The sequence below is a fragment of the Ailuropoda melanoleuca genome, chromosome 14 (genome assembly GCF_002007445.2).
Source record: "Ailuropoda melanoleuca isolate Jingjing chromosome 14, ASM200744v2, whole genome shotgun sequence".
In the NCBI taxonomy this organism is placed as follows: domain Eukaryota; kingdom Metazoa; phylum Chordata; class Mammalia; order Carnivora; family Ursidae; genus Ailuropoda; species Ailuropoda melanoleuca.
This window is the reverse complement of record NC_048231.1, coordinates 67,721,970-67,739,694: the sequence shown is the minus strand read 5'-3', so window position 1 is coordinate 67,739,694 and position 17,725 is coordinate 67,721,970. Positions and strand designations below refer to the sequence as shown.

The 17,725-nt window shown below is 36.2% G+C and overlaps 1 pseudogene; it reads left to right on the top strand.

The window, feature by feature from the left end:
- The window catches only part of LOC117795942, a 33,999-nt pseudogene extending 16,815 nt beyond the window's left edge, over positions 1 to 17,184 (top strand).
- The last annotated feature ends 541 nt before the right edge of the window (positions 17,185 to 17,725 follow it).

The following is a 17,725-nucleotide window of genomic DNA, read 5'->3' as shown; positions in this document are numbered from 1 at the left end:
AGCTTCTTAATCCAGTCATCTGTTGAAGGGCATCTCGGCTCCTTCCATGATTTGGCTATTGTGGACAATGCAGCTATGAACATTGGGGTGCATATGGCCCTTCTCTTTACTACGTCTGTATCTTTGGGGTAAACACCCAGTAGTGCAATGGCTGGGTCATAGGGTAGTTCAATTTTTAACTTTTTAAGGGACCTCCACACTGTTTTCCAGAGTGGCTGTACCAACTTGCATTCCCACCAACAATGTAGGAGGGATCCCCTTTCTCCACATCCTCTCCAACAATTGTTGTTTCTTGCCTTGTCTATCTTTGCCATTCTAACTGGCGTAAGGTGGTATCTCAGTGTGGTTTTGATTTGAATTTCCCTGATGGCTAATGATTTTGAACATTTTTTCATGTGTCTGTTAGCCATTTGTATGTCTTCATTGGAAAAGTGTCTGTTCATATCTTCTGCCCATTTTATGATTTGTTTATTTGTTTCTCGTGTATTGAGTTTGAGAAGTTCTTTGTAGATCTTGGATACCAGTCCTTTATCTGTGGTGTCCTTTGCAAATATATTCTCCCATTCCGTGGGCTGTCTCTTAGTTTTTTTGACTGTTTCCTTGGCTGTGCAGAAGCTCTTTATCCTGATAAAGTCCCATAAGTTCATTTTATCTTTTATTTCTCTTGCCTTTGGAGATGTGTCGTGAAAAAGGTTGCTCTGGCCGATGTCATAGAAGTTGTTGCCTATGTTCTCCTCTAGAATTTTGATGGATTCCTGTCTCACATTGAGGTCTTTCATCCATTTGGAGTTTATTTTTGTGTATGGTGTGAGAGAGTGGTCAAGTTTCATTCTTTTGCATGTAGCTGTCCAATTTTCCCAGCACCATTTATTGAAGAGACTGTCTTTTTTCCACCGGATGTTTTTTCCTGCTTTATCAAAGATTAGTTGCCCAAAGAGCCGAGGGTCCATTTCTGGGTTCTCTATTCTGTTCCATTGGTCGATGTGTCTGTTTTTGTGCCAGTACCATGCTGTCTTTGTGATCACAGCTTTGTAGTACAGCTCGAAATCCGGCATTGTGATGCCCCCAGCTTTGTTTTTCCTTTTCAACAGTTCCTTGGAGATTCGGGGCCTTTTCTGGTTCCATACAAATTTAAGGACTATTTGTTCCAGTTCTTTGAAAAATGTCCTCGGTATTTTGATCGGGATAGCATTGAAAGTGTAGATTGCTCTGGGTAGTATGGACATTTTAACTATGTTAATTCTTCCAATCCATGAGCATGGAATATTTTTCCATCTTTTTATGTCTTCCTCAATATCTTTCAAAAGTGATCTATAGTTTCTAGCATATAGGTCCTTTACGTCTCTGGTTAAGTTAATTCCAAGGTAACGCATGGTTTTTGGTGTTATTGTAAATGGGATGGATTCCCTAATTTCTCTTTCTTCAGTCTCGTTATTCGTGTATAGAAATGCAACTGATTTCTGGGCATTGATTTTGTATCCTGCCACCTTACTGAATTGTTCTATAACTTCTAATAGTTTGGGAGTGGATTCCTTTGGGTTTTCCATATAGAGTATCATGTCATCTGCAAAGAGAGACAGTTTGACTTCTTCTTTGCCGATTTGGATACCTTTGATCCCTTTTTGTCTTCTGATTGCTGTTGCAAGGACTTCTAGTACTATGTTGAATAATAGTGGCGAGAGTGGGCATCCTTGTCGTGTTCCTGATCTTAAGGGAAAGGCTTCCAGCTTTTCCCCATTGAGAATAATGCTTGCAGTAGGCTTTTCATAGATGGCTTTTATGAGATTGAGAAATGTACCCTCTATTCCTACACTCTGAAGGGTTTTAATCAGGAAAGGATGCTGTATTTTGTCAAATGCTTTTTCTGCATCAATTGAGAGGATCATATGGTTCTTGAGTCTTTTCTTGTTGATATGATGTATCACATTGATTGATTTGCGAGTGTTGAACCATGCTTGCATCCCAGGTATGAATCCCACTTGGTCATGATGGATAATCCTTTTAATGTACTGTTGGATTCTATTAGCAAGGATCTTGTTGAGGATTTTGGCATCCATATTCATTAGAGAAATCGGTCTGTAATTCTCCTTTTTGAGGGGGTCTTTGCCTGGTTTGGGGATCAAGGTAATATTAGCCTCATAGAATGAGTTTGGTAGCTTTCCTTCTGTTTCTATTTTTTGAAATAGCTTTAGGAGAATAGGTATTATTTCTTCTTTGAATGTTTGGTAGAATTCCCCAGGAAAACCGTCTGGGCCTGGAGTTTTATTATTTGGAAGGTTGTTTATCACTGACTCAATTTCTTCATAGTTAATTGGCCTATTTAAGAAATCTATTTCTTCCTGTTTCAGTCTTGGTAGTTTATAGGTTTCCAGGAAGGCCTCCATCTCTTCCAGATTGTTTAGTTTTTTGGCATATAGCTGTTGATAAAAGTTTCTAATAATCCTTGCAATTTCAATGGTGCTGGTCGTGACCTCTCCCTTTTCAGTCATAATTTTAATAATCTCAGTCCTTTCTCTTTGTTTTTGGACAAGTTTTGCCAGTGGTCTATCAATTTTATGGATTCTCTCAAAGAACCAGCTTCTAGTCCTGTTGATCTGCTCTACTGTGGTTCTGGTCTCTAATTCATTGATTTCTGCTCTAATCTTGGTCAACTCCTTCCTTGTCAGTGGGTTAGGCCTGTCCCTCTGTTGCTGTTCCAGTTTCTTGAGGTGAGAATATAGAAACTGCATTTTAGATTTTTCTATTCTTTTGAGTGAGGCTTGGATGGCTATGTATTTCCCCCTTAGGACTGCCTTTGCAGTATCCCATAGGTTTTGGACCGTTGTGTATTCATTCTCGTTGGTCTCCATAAATTGTTTAATTTGTTTTTTGATTTCCTGGTTTATCGAGTCATTCTTGAGCAGGATGGTTCTTAGCCTCCAAGTGTTTGAGTTTCTTCCAGGTTTTTCCTTGTGGTTGAGTTCCAATTTCAGAGCGTTGTGGTCTGAGAATATGCAGGGGATAATTTCAATCTTTTGGTATTGGCTGAGACCTGTTTTGTGTCCCAGAGCATGATCTATTCTTGAGAATGTTCCATGGGCATTTGAATAGAATGAGTATTCTTTGGTTCTGGGGTGTAGTGTTCTATATATATCTATGAGGTCCAACTCGTCGAGTATGGCATTCAAAGCCTTTGATTCTTTGCTTAGTTTTTGCCAGGGTGTTCTGTCTATTTCTGATAGTGGGGTGTTGAGGTCCCCTACTATTACTGTGTTCTTATCTATATGTCTCTTTATTTTGGTTAAGAGTTGGCTTGTGTATCTTGCTGCTCCCCTGTTGGGGGCATATATATTAATAATTGTCATATCCACTTGTTGAATACTTCCTTTAAGAATAATATAGTGCCCTTCTGTATCTCTCTCTATGGCCTCTAGTTTAAAATCCAGTCTATCTGATATGAGAATTGCTACTCCAGCTTTCTTTTGAGGTCCATTTGCGTGGAAGATGGTACTCCATCCCCTTACTCTAAGTCTGAATGCATCTTTGGGTTCAAAATGAGTCTCTTGTAGACAGCAAATGGATGGGTCATGTCTTTTTATCCAATCTGCAACCCTGTGGCGTTTTATGGGAGAGTTTAAGCCATTTAGATTGATAGAGATTATTGACAGATATGATTTTAATGATGCCATTTCTCTTTAAAGTCTTTGTATCGGTTGTGACTTGCTGCTCTGTATCACTCTTGGGGCCTTTTTACCTTTATAGAGCCCCCCTTAATATCTCCTGTAGGGCTGGTTTCGTGGTTACGAAATTGGTTAATGATTGGCGATTTTGGAACGTCTTTATTTCTCCATCAATTCTGAATGACAGCTTTGCTGGATAAAGGATCCTTGGCTGCATGTTTTTCTCTGAAAGAGCTTTAAAAATGCCCCCCCAAGCCTTTCTCTCATTCCAGGTCTCTGTAGACAGGTCTGACGTAATCCTGATACCTTTGCCTTGGTACGTGAGAAATTTCTTTGCCCTGGCCGCTTTCAATACTGTATCCTTGGATCTAATATTTGCGAATTGCACTATGACATGCCGTGGCGTAGGTTTGTCCTGGTTGAGCTTGGATGGGGTCCTCTCTGCCTCTTGGACACGAATGCTTGTTTCCCTTGCTAGATTAGGGAAGTTTTCAGCTACAATTTGTTCAAATATCTCTTCTAGACCTCTGTTTTTCTCCACCCCTTCAGGGATGCCGATGATTCTGACATTGGATCGTTTCATAGAGTCAGTAATCTCCCGTAATCTACATTCGTGGGCGTGGATTTTTTTAAGACCAGCTTCTATTTTCGTTTTTTCTTCTACTAACCCATCCTCCAATTCGCTAACGCGTTCCTCTGCCTCGGTGACCCTGGCCGTCAGAGCCTCTAGTTTTGACTGTATTTGGCCCACTGAGTTTTTAATTTCTGTCAGATTCGCTCTCATTTCTGCCCTTAGGGATTCTATATTCTCAGCAACGCTTTCTCTGATGCTTTTTTCAAGTTTACTCATCATCTTGACCATTGTTGCTCTGAATTCCATTTCTGATAATTGGGATACATCCATATGTATTAATTCTGTGGCCGAGGCCANGCCCGCCACGCCCTGCGCGCACACTCCTGGAGCTCGTGTTCTAAGTCTGCTGTCTCGTGGGTGCCGTCTGCGAGTCCGCCTGCTCCCCCGTGCAGGTGGCCCGCCAACCGCCAGCCGTCCCGCGTGCGCTCCCGGAGCTCCCTTCTCAGCCTGCTGTCTCAAGCGTGCGGGTCCGCGGTCTGTCCGCTCCCCCTTGCAGGTGGCTACCGCTTCCCGGCGCCCTGACACGGCGGCTCCCTCCCCCTTCTGTTTAGCTTCCGATATCTGTGCGCGGTTTCACGGCTCCCCGCTTCGTACCTCGATACTCAGCGCTGGAGATGTTCATTTGTAGAGATCCAGATGTATCTTCCTGCGTCTCAGGCTGATTCCATGGATGTTCCTGCTGGTCTGGTACCTATCCAGCTCAACTCAGGGGACCGGCTGAAAAAGGGGTCCCCTACTCCTCCGCCATCTTAACCTCCCCCCATAACCATCTAATTATTGAACTTTATTGTAGGATGGAGACTAGAGTCTCCTACTCCATTGTTTTGGTGATGCCACTCTGAACAGTTTCTCGATGTTTGCTTTTAATAGATGAATGCTATTTTGAATACCTTCTTTTGAGAGTTAAGCCAACTGAAGTACCATAGAAAACATTTAAATACATTCTACTGTGGGTTTTGTTTAATATTTGAATTATAGTTGCTTTTGCAAGGACAACACCTTTACAACATAGTTTCATGAATTATTTTGCTTATTTAAAAATGTATATTAACTACTCACTGAAATTTTTGTTTTCTTTTAAAAAGACAATGCCACATCACAAGCTTTGGTTCTGTTTGGTGCCCCTAAGAAAGACATTGAAATTTTTCATGAAAATAAAATGACAAATACTGAAGGTAAGGACTGAGTATAAGTTACATAGTTATCTTTGTAAGATATATTTACATTTGCGCATTAGTTTGTGATGTCCATATTATATTTTTATTAAGACATGAATTATAAATATCACTAATAGTTAACATAGTAATGATATATAATATTAAGAATACAATATTATGATCTGTTTTATTAATAATATACCATTAATTATATTTAGGCTATAAGAATTGTTTATGATTTCAGAAATCTGAATTTTTAATATAAACATTTTCTGTATTGCTTATGCTAAGACTAGCAGGTGCTAGATCCTTTCCAGTTCATTGAGGGTATATTTCTTAGAAGAAAAAAGAAGCAGGACTAATATTTTCATCATGTGAAATTCAGAATTAAGAATCCATAAAACATTAGCTCTTGTAAGTATTTCTGATATTGTATATGGAAAGAGGTAGAAAGAGATGACAAAATGCATAGATTTCATGTATAGGGACTCATGCTTATTTCTTTTCAGCTTATTTTGGTGAAGAACTCTATATTAATCAAAAAATTCTAATCTTGATTTTGGTAAACTTCTGCTCTGGAGATTTTCAGTTTGACAGGATAAAATTGGGGTAAGGTGACATTCTGATTCTTTATCTATTTCTCTCCAGTAGAAATGTTGATTAGAATTTTAATCTCCTGGCTTAGGGTTTATTGCCTTAGTTTGGGACAAACTGTTTAAGATAAACATCAAATGATTGGTTTGTGAAACAGTTAATTCAAGACACAGGAATATACATATGCTAGTAGGATATAGAGTTATTTAAGAAATGATCCTTATATGGAGTGTATAATCTTGCAGGCCAGATAAAATATAATTGTACACCAATTGGCACAACACAACAAAAAAGAATGGCTATATAGAATAATAGCAGAGATAGCATAAGGTAATTAAAAGGTTCTGTACCCAATTCCAGTGTGTGAGCATGGGATTTCCCCACTACCATGCAATTCTTGAATATGATCTAGGGTCCTACAATTCAACTCAGTTCTGACATTGTCTACCTGGAAATAGAGTCAGATCCCACAAGTTAAGGACTTAGTGCTACGAGGCTTTCCCTCCCCCCACTGCAGAGGCCAATCAAAGGCCCAGGTTATCACTTGTGCTTCTGACGAACTACTATAGGTTAGCGGTTCCAATGAACTCCCCTCCTTGTGTTTGCTAGAATGGCTCACAGAACTCAGAAAAACATTTTTACTTACTAGATTACTGGTTTATTAGAAAAGTATATAACTCAGGAACAGCTAGATGGAAGAGATGTATAGAGTAAAAGTAGGGGAAAGGGTACAGATCTTCCATGCCCTCTTTGAGTTTGCACTCTCCCCAAATCTTCACATGTTCACCAGCCTGGAATCTCCAAACCCTGTCCTTTTGGGTTTTTATAGAGTCGTCTTTAGATAGGCATGATTGATTAAATGATTGGACATTGGCAATTGATTCAACCTGCAGCTCCCCTCCCTCCCCTGGTGGTCTGGAATGGGACTAAAAGTTTCAGTTCTCCAACCGTGTTCTAACTTTCCACTCATATTTCCTCCCATTCTCTTGCTTGTCTTTTCATTCATTTAAATATCTTTTTGAGGAGTTGAGTATTTTGTCTTTGATGAAGTCTAATTTATTATTATTTTTTTTAATGTTTCTCCTCCCTCCCTTCCTTCCTTCTTTCCTTTCTGCCTTCCTGCCTGCCTGTATTTTAAAGACACTTTTCTATTATATTTTGGCCTGCATTTTTTTCTGATGAGAAATGTAGCACTTATTCATATGCATGTTCCCTTTATGTCATGTTCCCTTTTGTTCTCTGGCTGCTTTAAAGAATTCCTTTTTATTATTGTTTTTCAGTAAGTTGACTGTGATATTCCGAGATTTAGTTAGTTCTCTTGATATTAATTGTTTGGGAGTTGCTGAGCTTCTTAGATATTTAAGTAAGTGTTTTTTCATCACATTTTGAAATAATGTGTCCATTATTTCCACAAATATTTTTCACTCCAAATTTCTTGTTTTTGAAGAAAACCTTATACATGTTAGATTATTTGATTTTTGTCACACAGTTTTTTGAGGATCTGTTCTTTTTTCTTCATTTTTCTTTTTGTTCTTTAGATTGCATGATTTCTATCAATTCATCTACACATTCGCTGCGTCTTTATCACGTCCATTTGTTGTTAAGTCCAACCAATATATTTAATTTAAATTTTCATATTTGCAGTTCTAGAATTTCCATTTGGTTCATTTTCATAGTTTTCATAGTTTCATAGTTTTCAATATGTTCACTTATTAAGGCCATATTTTCCTTTAATTACTTGAACATATTTTTTCTTTACCTTTTTGAATATATTTATAATAGCTACTTTAAAATCTTTAAAATCTTTTCTGTATATAGATTCTGGGCCAACTTGGTTTCAGTTTCTATTGATTTTTTTTTCCCTAGACTTTTAAAACAGATTTTCCTGTTTTTCATGCACACACAAGAAATTTACCAATTTCTTATTTTGCTAAATTCTGTCTCTGCCACATATTATATTATAGCTTGATTTTAAACTTTCTTCGGTGGGTCTAGAGGGGCTCTTACTCTAATGTATAGTCCTTCCTTCTAAGCTGTAGCACAAGAGAGTGTTTTTGAGGCATTGATGAAATCTCTGCATTCTGTCAGTACTGGGCTTCTAAGGTTTTCTCCCCATCCCTTGCCAGTACTCTTTTACCAACATCACTCAGCCTCTAGTGTTTTTGTTCCTTTCTCAATCCCATAGCATATGTTCTCTGTTAACTTTCAGGTAATTTTGCTCTGCATACATGTACCGTCTAGCCCTCATCTACAGGTTCAGAGAGCACTCTCACAAGGATTTCTGGGGGCCCTTCTCTGCACGGCTATGTCCTTTTGAGTTCCCTGCCCTGAAGATTCTGTCTCCATTACCCATGGTACTAGTCTTTGCCCCTTATCTCAGCAGGATTTTCGTGCTCTTTTCTTCCCCCGGATCTGTATATTGTAGTTGAAAAATTGTCCCTTGGCAGAGAGCATGGTGATTGCGGGGCTCAACCTTATGAATTTTCCTTTCTCGGGAATCAAAGGTTGGCAGTCCTTTTTTCTAACGTCTGAAAACAGTTGTCTCACATATTTTTTCCAGACTTGGAAGACTGAATCTATATCAGTTTCTCCTTCACAGATGTTAGTGGAAATACTGATTAATGGGGTTTGTGAATGAAGATTTCATAAAGTTGAGAGACCAGAAGCCAGGTTACAGCATGATAAAGTTAAAAAAAGAGGGATTTTTTCATTCATTCATTCATTCTTTCATTCATTCAACAGTTTTTTAAGGCACTAAACATAGTTTCTTTCCATAAAGAATACAGAACTTCATGGGGAAGGTGGATGGGGAAACAGATAAATGTGACACAGCTGAATACTAATAAAGGGATAGAAAATGCTACAGGTATAGTCAGATGTCTGAAAGATTCAAGAATTCCTCATAGGGAAAGAGCCATGTAAGTTGCATAGAAATTGCAGTTTGAAGAAGAGATCAGGATGTGAGAATACCATGGCTGCTGGTATAGATTGCTCATTTGAAAAGAATTGTTAGTCAAAGCAAAACTTAGTATAAGATAACAGCTATAGGATGTGGTCAGACAGTAATAGGAAGACCTATGATTACTTAAGGGAAGCAAAACTAAATACATTGAAGTTGTAGATTTTGAAAGACTGAAGGGAATGGAGATAAGTGAACATGGAATAGAGCCCTTTATGTAGTGGTTAGAGTAGATGCAGTCTTTAGTTATGTCCAACTCTAGAGTCCATGCATATTATGTATTCAGTGATAAGTTTCAATGTTGTAAGTTTCAATGAAAAGAAAGTAACTCTAATATCATGGAAAGGTCCCCCCCATCCCCCAAAACCCCCAGTGTGTAACAAAAACTAAAGGGAGCTTTGTTTCTCTAAAAACAAAAAATTAAAGGTACTTTCTGTTCATCAGACAGGCTTTGCAAGGAGTAGAAAATTATTACTACACTTGAGAGCACTGACTTTTTCTACATTTTGGAAGGAAAATCAGAATGTTAAGAGGGATAACAGAATGTGAAAAACAAATCTGTGTTGAGAGAAGTTTTCTCCTGAGTGCTGAGTTCAGATAAAGGGATGTTACAATAATTGGGGTGATGGACATAAGGGAACCACATATTAAAAGCAGGAGAGAAGGAAGAATGGTCTGGGTGAATAAATTACATAAGGATCACATTCACTGAGCAAGCAGAGTTGGCAGTTTATGAACACAGTATTTTTATTTCATTTGCCCTCATAATCAGCCAGTCCATATTTTTCCTCAAATGGAAGTTTCATGTTGCAGAGCCTCAACACACCTCAACTGTAGCCTAGATCCAGGGAGATCTTACTTACCTCTTAGGCATTAATTTTGTGCAAGGAAGTTAAAGTTGGGCAGATGTTTACAGAGGATGAAAGTCTTGCCTGAGCTTAAGTCTTTAAAGACTCACCCTGGGGGTCACCTGGGTGGCTCAGTCAGTTAAGTGTCTGACTCTTGATTTCAACTCAGGTCCTGATCTCAGGGTCCTGGGGTCAGAGCCCTGTGTCTGTCTTCATGCCCACCGGGATGTTTGCTTGAGGATTATCTCTCTCCCTCTCCCCCACTCCCCCCTCAAAATAAATCTTTAAAAGAAAATAGACTCACCCCGACCATTTGTGCACAGGCTTCACAAGGAGGAGCTCTGTCAATTTGTGTGACTAAAATCAGTAATTAGTTGTATCATGAAATTTTAGGTAAAAAGGATTTTACATAACACCCCACCAGCCCATTCATTTATTAAGTGAGAAATCTGAGATTAGAGACTGAGTAGTTTTAACTTAAGCATAGTTAGTTATCACTCCAGTCAAAAAATGAATGAACCTGGACATCTACTTTAGTAATCTAGGGTGTCTCTTTAAGCTGGGTAGAATTAAAAAGAAACAGAAAGGAAAGTTTTAACTTATACTGTGCATGTATTAGAATAAAAACAGTGATAACTCCTGAATTCTGGTTCTGCATTGTGCTATTTATATGTCATGTCTTTTACATGTCTTTTAGTGCAAATTTTAACTTCATAGTATATCATTTTCTCCACTTTACCATATGTAAAATGTTAATCCTAAACCATGGGATGCTATGAAAATTAATTAGTATTCACATAATAGGTTTAGAGTAGCACATACAAAAAAATGTTAAATGAGTCATTACTATCCTTGTTTCCTCCACATTTAATGAAGCAAAACAAATGTTTTGAGTATAAGGACAACTGCCTGGTTGTTAAATGTGTATGAAAACTTTATTTCTAGAGGGAAGGACAACATGCCCTTATCAAGATATTTGGATAGGAGATCAATATGTAATTTTCACCAGCTTGTTCTTTAGTCCTATGACTATTATGGAGATGAAAATACATATCTATGTATGAACTAAAGAGGAAAGATGGAATATAACACACAAAATGTTCATAGCAAATACATGTATTGAGTACAGTCAGAGCAAACTAAGATACGATATCAGGACTGATATCTTGAAAGAACAATCAAAATTCAAAAACACATGAAAATGTGAAACATTTGAGATGCCCTGAAATATATTTTTAGGACTGCTTCTCTTTATTTTGCTATCTTTTTAAAAATACAAAAACAGCCTTCATAGTACAGCTTATACTCCAAAGCCAGGGAGATATAGTACAAGTCTCAGCTCTCTCACCTATCAGCTTTGTAGAAATGGACACATTATATAACTTAACTTCTCTAACCCTTTGTTCCTCATATATGAAATCAAGATGATAATAATCCCATTTCATAAGATTGTTGTGAGGATTAAATAAAATGTGGAATCAGAAATTACTTACCATAGTTCCATGATTAGCACATGGTTTTAGTTCTTAAAAATGTTAATATATATATGTGTGTATGTAATATATGAGATAGGGTAAACACTTTTGTTTATAAGTGAAAGAGATATGCTATTTTCACAGAGATTTTGTTTTTGGAGAAGGGGTATTATGAGACTTTATTTAAAAGCTATTTAAAAGATGGCAGTTTAAATGAAAGTATTTGCTCTCTCTGGGTTGAAACAAAAAAGCATGGTCTGGAGGCAACAACATAACTTCTGTGTTCTTCAAGGTCAACTGAAATGAGGACATCACACTGTTCTCACTGAGACACCAAGGCTATATTGTGTGTTGCATTTAAGATCAGTGATTGCAGCTATAATCCAGCCCAATAGAGTCCTTAGAGGCAAAAGGACTGCAAGTAAGCACTTTGGTGGAGTTTCATGGACAACTTTGCTGTGCTTCTGCAACCTTCAGTTGATTCGGGACATGCCAGGATTAGAATCACTGAGGCACATCGGACTGAGTGGATTTTATGATGAGTACAACTTGAAAGCTGTAGTGGGAACATCAATCACTCTTTGCATGAGAGTCCAATTTTCAGAAATGGAAGGTAGAAAATTAGGTTATTATAAGGATGAAGGGGACTGGCTTTTTTTTTTTTTTTCTCAGCAAGAGAAACTCATGCTGGATTTAAAGAAGAACTTCTTCAATGCATGAGTGGTTGGATATTATTTACACTGGAAGATATGGGCTCTCTTTGAAGGGAGAATTTAAAATATATCTCAAAGTCATTTTTTAAGTGATTCAGGAAATATTTAGAAACAATTGCATTAACTGGTTTTTGGCCTTCTTTCTTATTTTTTTTTTTCAATGTTTAGTTCATGATGTTATGGAATACTTTTATATAATTATATAATTTTAATATCATAATTATCATATTTTCTGAAATATTTATCAATTTGTTTAAAGAAATTTTAAAAGTAGTAGTATTAATAGAGCAGAATATTTTTTGCATATTCTGAATGTCACAGTTTACTATTTTGTATGTAACTATTAACTAATTCCTGTCTGCTTTATTTTTAAGGGGTGAATAAAGGCATTTACTTTAGCTATCCATGTAGACGTCAAAGCTGTGCTTTAGTAAACATCCCAGCACCATGTGTCAACAAAATGATTTCGCACATTGAAGATCTGGAATCTAAAATGCAAGCGCATTTGAAACAGGTAAGATTTAAAATGCTAACATTTTTGTAAGCTCTGTAGAGCCTATAAAGGGCTGTTATTTAAAGAACCCAGGGAGTTATTTTTTTAATGATACTTGGAATATTTTATAGAATCTTTGCTCAGTTGTGTAATTTACTAATCTAGACGTGTTTTTGATAGTCTTACTTCATAAAGGTGAAATGACTTTACTAAATAGATTTTTTCCCTACCTGTTTGTTCCTTATCTGGAGGCAATCATGCTAAGTAGTAATTTCCATAAGCCAACTTGACTAGTAAATTAATGACTAGCATTTACATCGTTTTTAGGGACACCAAACTGATTAGATGATTAGATGCGTAAATTGGTGTATAAAAGGACAGCGTGCCCTTTTTAATGAGTTATTTTATTCTAAAGAAATACTTAATAGATCTGTTGAAAGAGAATGTAATGATTTTCTGTCTTTTTAACTTATTTGCCTTTATTATTCTTAAGGGAGTTCAATCTTGACATGACTGTAACTTTCGGTTATCTTCAGATTTAGGAATGATAAGTACCTTCTCATACCTTTTATTCAGATTATTCTGAACAATTAGTACACAGTTAGATTGCCCAAGCAGGAGGATAAGTTTGTCTGTCCTATTTCTCTTCCCTCACCACCATTATTAGATCTGGCTCTGAGAAAGTTATGACGGGGCAGTCATGATGTAGGGCGATGTCTGCTTTAAGAGTGCAGTCCTTAAAATTGCAGACTTTAGAGCCACATGTTCTGTGACCTTAGATGAAAATGGAGATAATGACATTGTGTTGGGCAAAATGCCAGCATGTGATATGTACTCAGTATATATTAGCTATTGTTATTTCTATACTATTATCTATGTAATTTTATATTGGTATTATAGTTATTTATATTTATTATATTTATCTTTGTCTCTTCTTTGTTTCTCTAAATCAGCATACCTTTTCAGAATATGCTTTGTGGGTCATAGGTCTGATGGTCTCCTGGCCTTGAGAAATATTTTTAAGTAGATAGAAGAGAATTAATCTTTGTTGATATGATATGTTGTATATTTCACATGTTTTTAAATTAATGATTAGGCGTGTTTTTTACGTAATGAAAATAGATTTTTCGGTGTTTTAATAATTCCAATAGCTCTACTATAGTAGCTGTATTAACAATTATAATAGCTCAAAACTATTTTTAAATGGTTATTCTTTTTTTTTTTTAAGATTTTATTTATTTATTTCACAGAGAGAGAGAGAGAGCACAAACAGAGGGAGCAGGAGAGGGAGAAGCAGGCTGCCCGCTGAGCAGGGAGCCTGATGTGTGGGGATCAATCCCAAAGCAGACGCTTAACCAATTGAGCCACCTAGGTGCCCCTTAAATGGTTATTCTTTTATCTAATTGATAGATGGGGAAATAACAATTTAAATGGTTGAGAAACTTGTTCAAGATCACAAGATAGAATTGGGATTTGAACCCACTGTCTGTTATCAAAAGCCATTTTTTACCTAATCCCACTTGGGATTCTGAGCAGTTGATAAACTGTTAAACACTATGGATAATAGGCCAGCTGAAAGATTACCTTAAATAAAATAATTCACAAAGTAAACTAAGATATTTTATAGCTTATCTTTGGGAAAACTGAAAAAAAGAGCCTTTCTTATGTAAATATGTTATGAAAATGAGCAAGCTGAATAAATAAAAAAGCCTTATAAAGACCAGCATCAGAGTGACTTGCTTAGTGCTGTCTTCTGGTGCTTAGCTTAGAGCCTGATACATAGAGTAGGTGCTCAATAAATGTCCACCCAGTACAGTAAGAGCTACCATTTACCAAACATCTGCTGCTTTCTAGGGGCGTCTGGGTGGCTTAGTTGGTTAAGCATTTGATTGGTGTCAGCTCAGGTCCTGATCTCAGGGTTCTGAGATCTAGCCCCATGTTGGGCTCTGTGCTCAGTGCAGTGTCTGCTTGAGATTCTCTCTCCCTCTGCCTCTGCCCCTACCTGCTGTGCGTGCAATTTCTCTCTCTCCCTCTCAAATAAAAAATCTTAAGGTTTTTTTAGAGAAGAAAGAAAAGAAGGAAACAAAAAACATCTGCTATTTTCTAGTCACTTACCAAATATATATTTCTGTATTTGTACTTCACAGAAATCCTACTTTATTGGTGAAAATTTTATACTTAGAAAAGTCAAGTAATTTATACATCATCATACAGGTAGTAAGCTTTAGAATTGGTAATTTGAATCAAGTTCCTTCTGACTCCAAAGCCCCTTTCAGTTTCTGTTTTATAATCCTTAAGGGCAAAAGAAGGCCTTAATTCTCATTGACATAGAATGTTAGTTGGTATTTTGACAACATGAAATACACAAATAACAATGTCAGATAAATACACTTCTAGACAAAAACTGTAATAATGATAATGTGTTAACAAGTAAATATACACATAAACTTTATTTGAAAGATTAATTGTGAAATTAATGCTCATAACCTTTTTTAAAAGAATCAGGACTTATTTTAGGCTTTTTCTGTTTCCTCAATTTAATAAAATGTCATTTTATTTTATTTTGACTACGTATTTGGTAGTTAGATTTGCTAGTGTTGAACTGATAAGAGAGTGTATTTATAGAGTATATTTATTTATGTTTCTTATGTTATATTTTTTGTTTAGGTCACCACAACTATGGATTAGATATTTAGTTATATTTGAATTAATATTTTGGGAATGAAATGGTAGCCACCTATCTTATTTAAAAAGACGAATTTTTTTTTCTTTCTGACTAAACTACAAAAATGAACTTCCCAATATTACTTAGAAAAATGAACTTTTGGTGGTAGTGGTTAGACAATTTTACATTCATAGTCTTTACTGAAAAATGTGAAGAAAATTAAGAAATAGGACTTGAAGGAAATTTAAAAAATATAGCTTGTGACTTTTTGATAAACAAAAGCTACCAGGATCTGTTACTTCTAAAAAGGTAAACAAATGTGGGTTTTTGTGAAAAGATTATGTATTATATTTTCCTGTAGATCATCATTCAGAGTTAGTTAAATCTAAGCATAAAATCTAGCTTCAAATAGAGTAGGTTACTTGTGTCAGAAATATTTAAAGTATACAATTATTCTTGAGAAAATAACAAATTGTTGTAAAAGTGTGTCTGAGTGCATTTTGGTAATTGCAGAACATTTTTGCCGCTTAAAAGCATTTTATCTAATAAAGGTTATCAGCTGATTGTACCTTTGGCAGGAGTTTAACATTTTTTAATTTTATTCATTCATTATCTGTAGTCCCAGGCACTGTCTTTACCTGTTGGGTTTTTCTTGGGTACTGGAAGGGGTACATTTATGGTGGAATTGGGGTAGAGTCAAAGACAAAGAAAGTGATGCCCTTTCTAGGTCTGCAGTTTTTCTTCTTTTAATTGAAGATTTTTCACTTTTGTCTAAATTGTCAATTGTGTTTTTCTATAAACTGCTTGAATTTTTAAAACAGCTTTATTGAGTTAATTTATATACTGTGAAGTTTATCATTTAAAGTGTATAATTCATTGATTTTTAGTGTATTTACAGAGTTGTGTAATCATTGCCATAATCACAAAAGACCACCATTGTATGATCCCATTAATGTGAAATGTCCTATATAGGTCAGGCTGTAAGGACAGCAGATTAGTTTCCTAGGGCTGGGGGCTACTATTGATGGTTGTGGGGCTTCTTTTGGGGAGGATGCTTGTTTGTTTTAATCAGGATCATCTTAATCTTTTATTAGATAAGGCTCTATAAGTAATTGTAAAGCTGTCATCTCCTTTGGGTATAGACTACATTAAATGAGTGAAAGATCAGTCTTTTTTGGATCAACCATTATAGTTTTTTTGCCCATTAAATCACAGTGGTTTCCATTATAGTCAGAATGAGTACTGTCAAGCCTGTGATTAGCAGAGACGAATCTGCCATAAACTTGTCCATGCATTCATAGCAGTTTAATTGCAATTTTGAATTTTGAAAAGAATATTCTTTAAAGTAGAGTTACTATGAACATGTTCTCTCTGTTTTTACAAGGAATGAGAAAACATGGCAATATGATGGAAATAATTACCTGGATATCTTCCCATACAGTAAAAGGTTTTGTTTTATTTTTCTTCCACCTATTTTTCTAGACTGCCTAGAGATGACTTTATTTAATTTGGAGTGATCTCTACTGAATTGAAAATTTTTTCATTTAATCAATACAGATAATTAAAATGTTACTATGATTTGGAAGGATGGCATAGACAGAAAGTATTTAGAAATCATTCTTTAAGATATAAAGAATCTATTATACAAAAATAATAGTGTTATTTTCATAAGTGATAAAACTAATACTGATTAGGTACCTACTATATATCATAGGCTATATTAAACACTTAATATGTATGATTTCATTGAAACCTTACAGAAACCTTGTGAGTTAGAAACTGCCATTATCCCTGATTACAGATGAGGAAACTGATTCCAGAGGTTGAATTCCCTCAAGATCACATAGTCAGTGGCAGAGCTAGCATCCAGACAGGTGTGTCTGAGATCTCAGAACATCCTGTTCTCCACCATGCTGTGTCATCTATTCCCGAAAGTATTTCACCTATGAGGACCAAAGAAATATGGCTGTTAAAATGCNACTGTTAAAATGCTTATAATTCCAATTATAAAATTTTGCTGTGCTTTCACCATTTCGTATATGTTTTCAATTCTGAAAAGTAATATTTAATCCTCTGACCCTACTGACCAAATCTCTGATACTTTCAGTTCTCTAAATCTGTTAATTCTATTATATTTCATTTGAAACTTAAGGACACTTCAAATCCTGGAATATCCATTATTTCCCATTCTATCATCCCCATTTTCCTTTACTTCCTTAACTAATGAATTTATCTCTTAAAACACTCACTAATTGATATATCTGGTTCTTTACTTTTTTATCCTACCATCCTTCTAGTCTGACAAAATGCCAGCCCTGCTGAGATCTCTCTGATGGTCTGCCATCTCCACTCCTACACCCCAGGCTGCTGAATAGTGCCAGAGAACATTACACAATAATCCCAATTTGAGATGTTATACATTCATTATTTCCAAACTCAGTGCATCCTTTAATAGTGCTCCGCAATTATTCCTTGTCAACCAGAACTTTCTCTAGTATTCTCTGGTGGCTACTCCAGTCCTCTCTTTT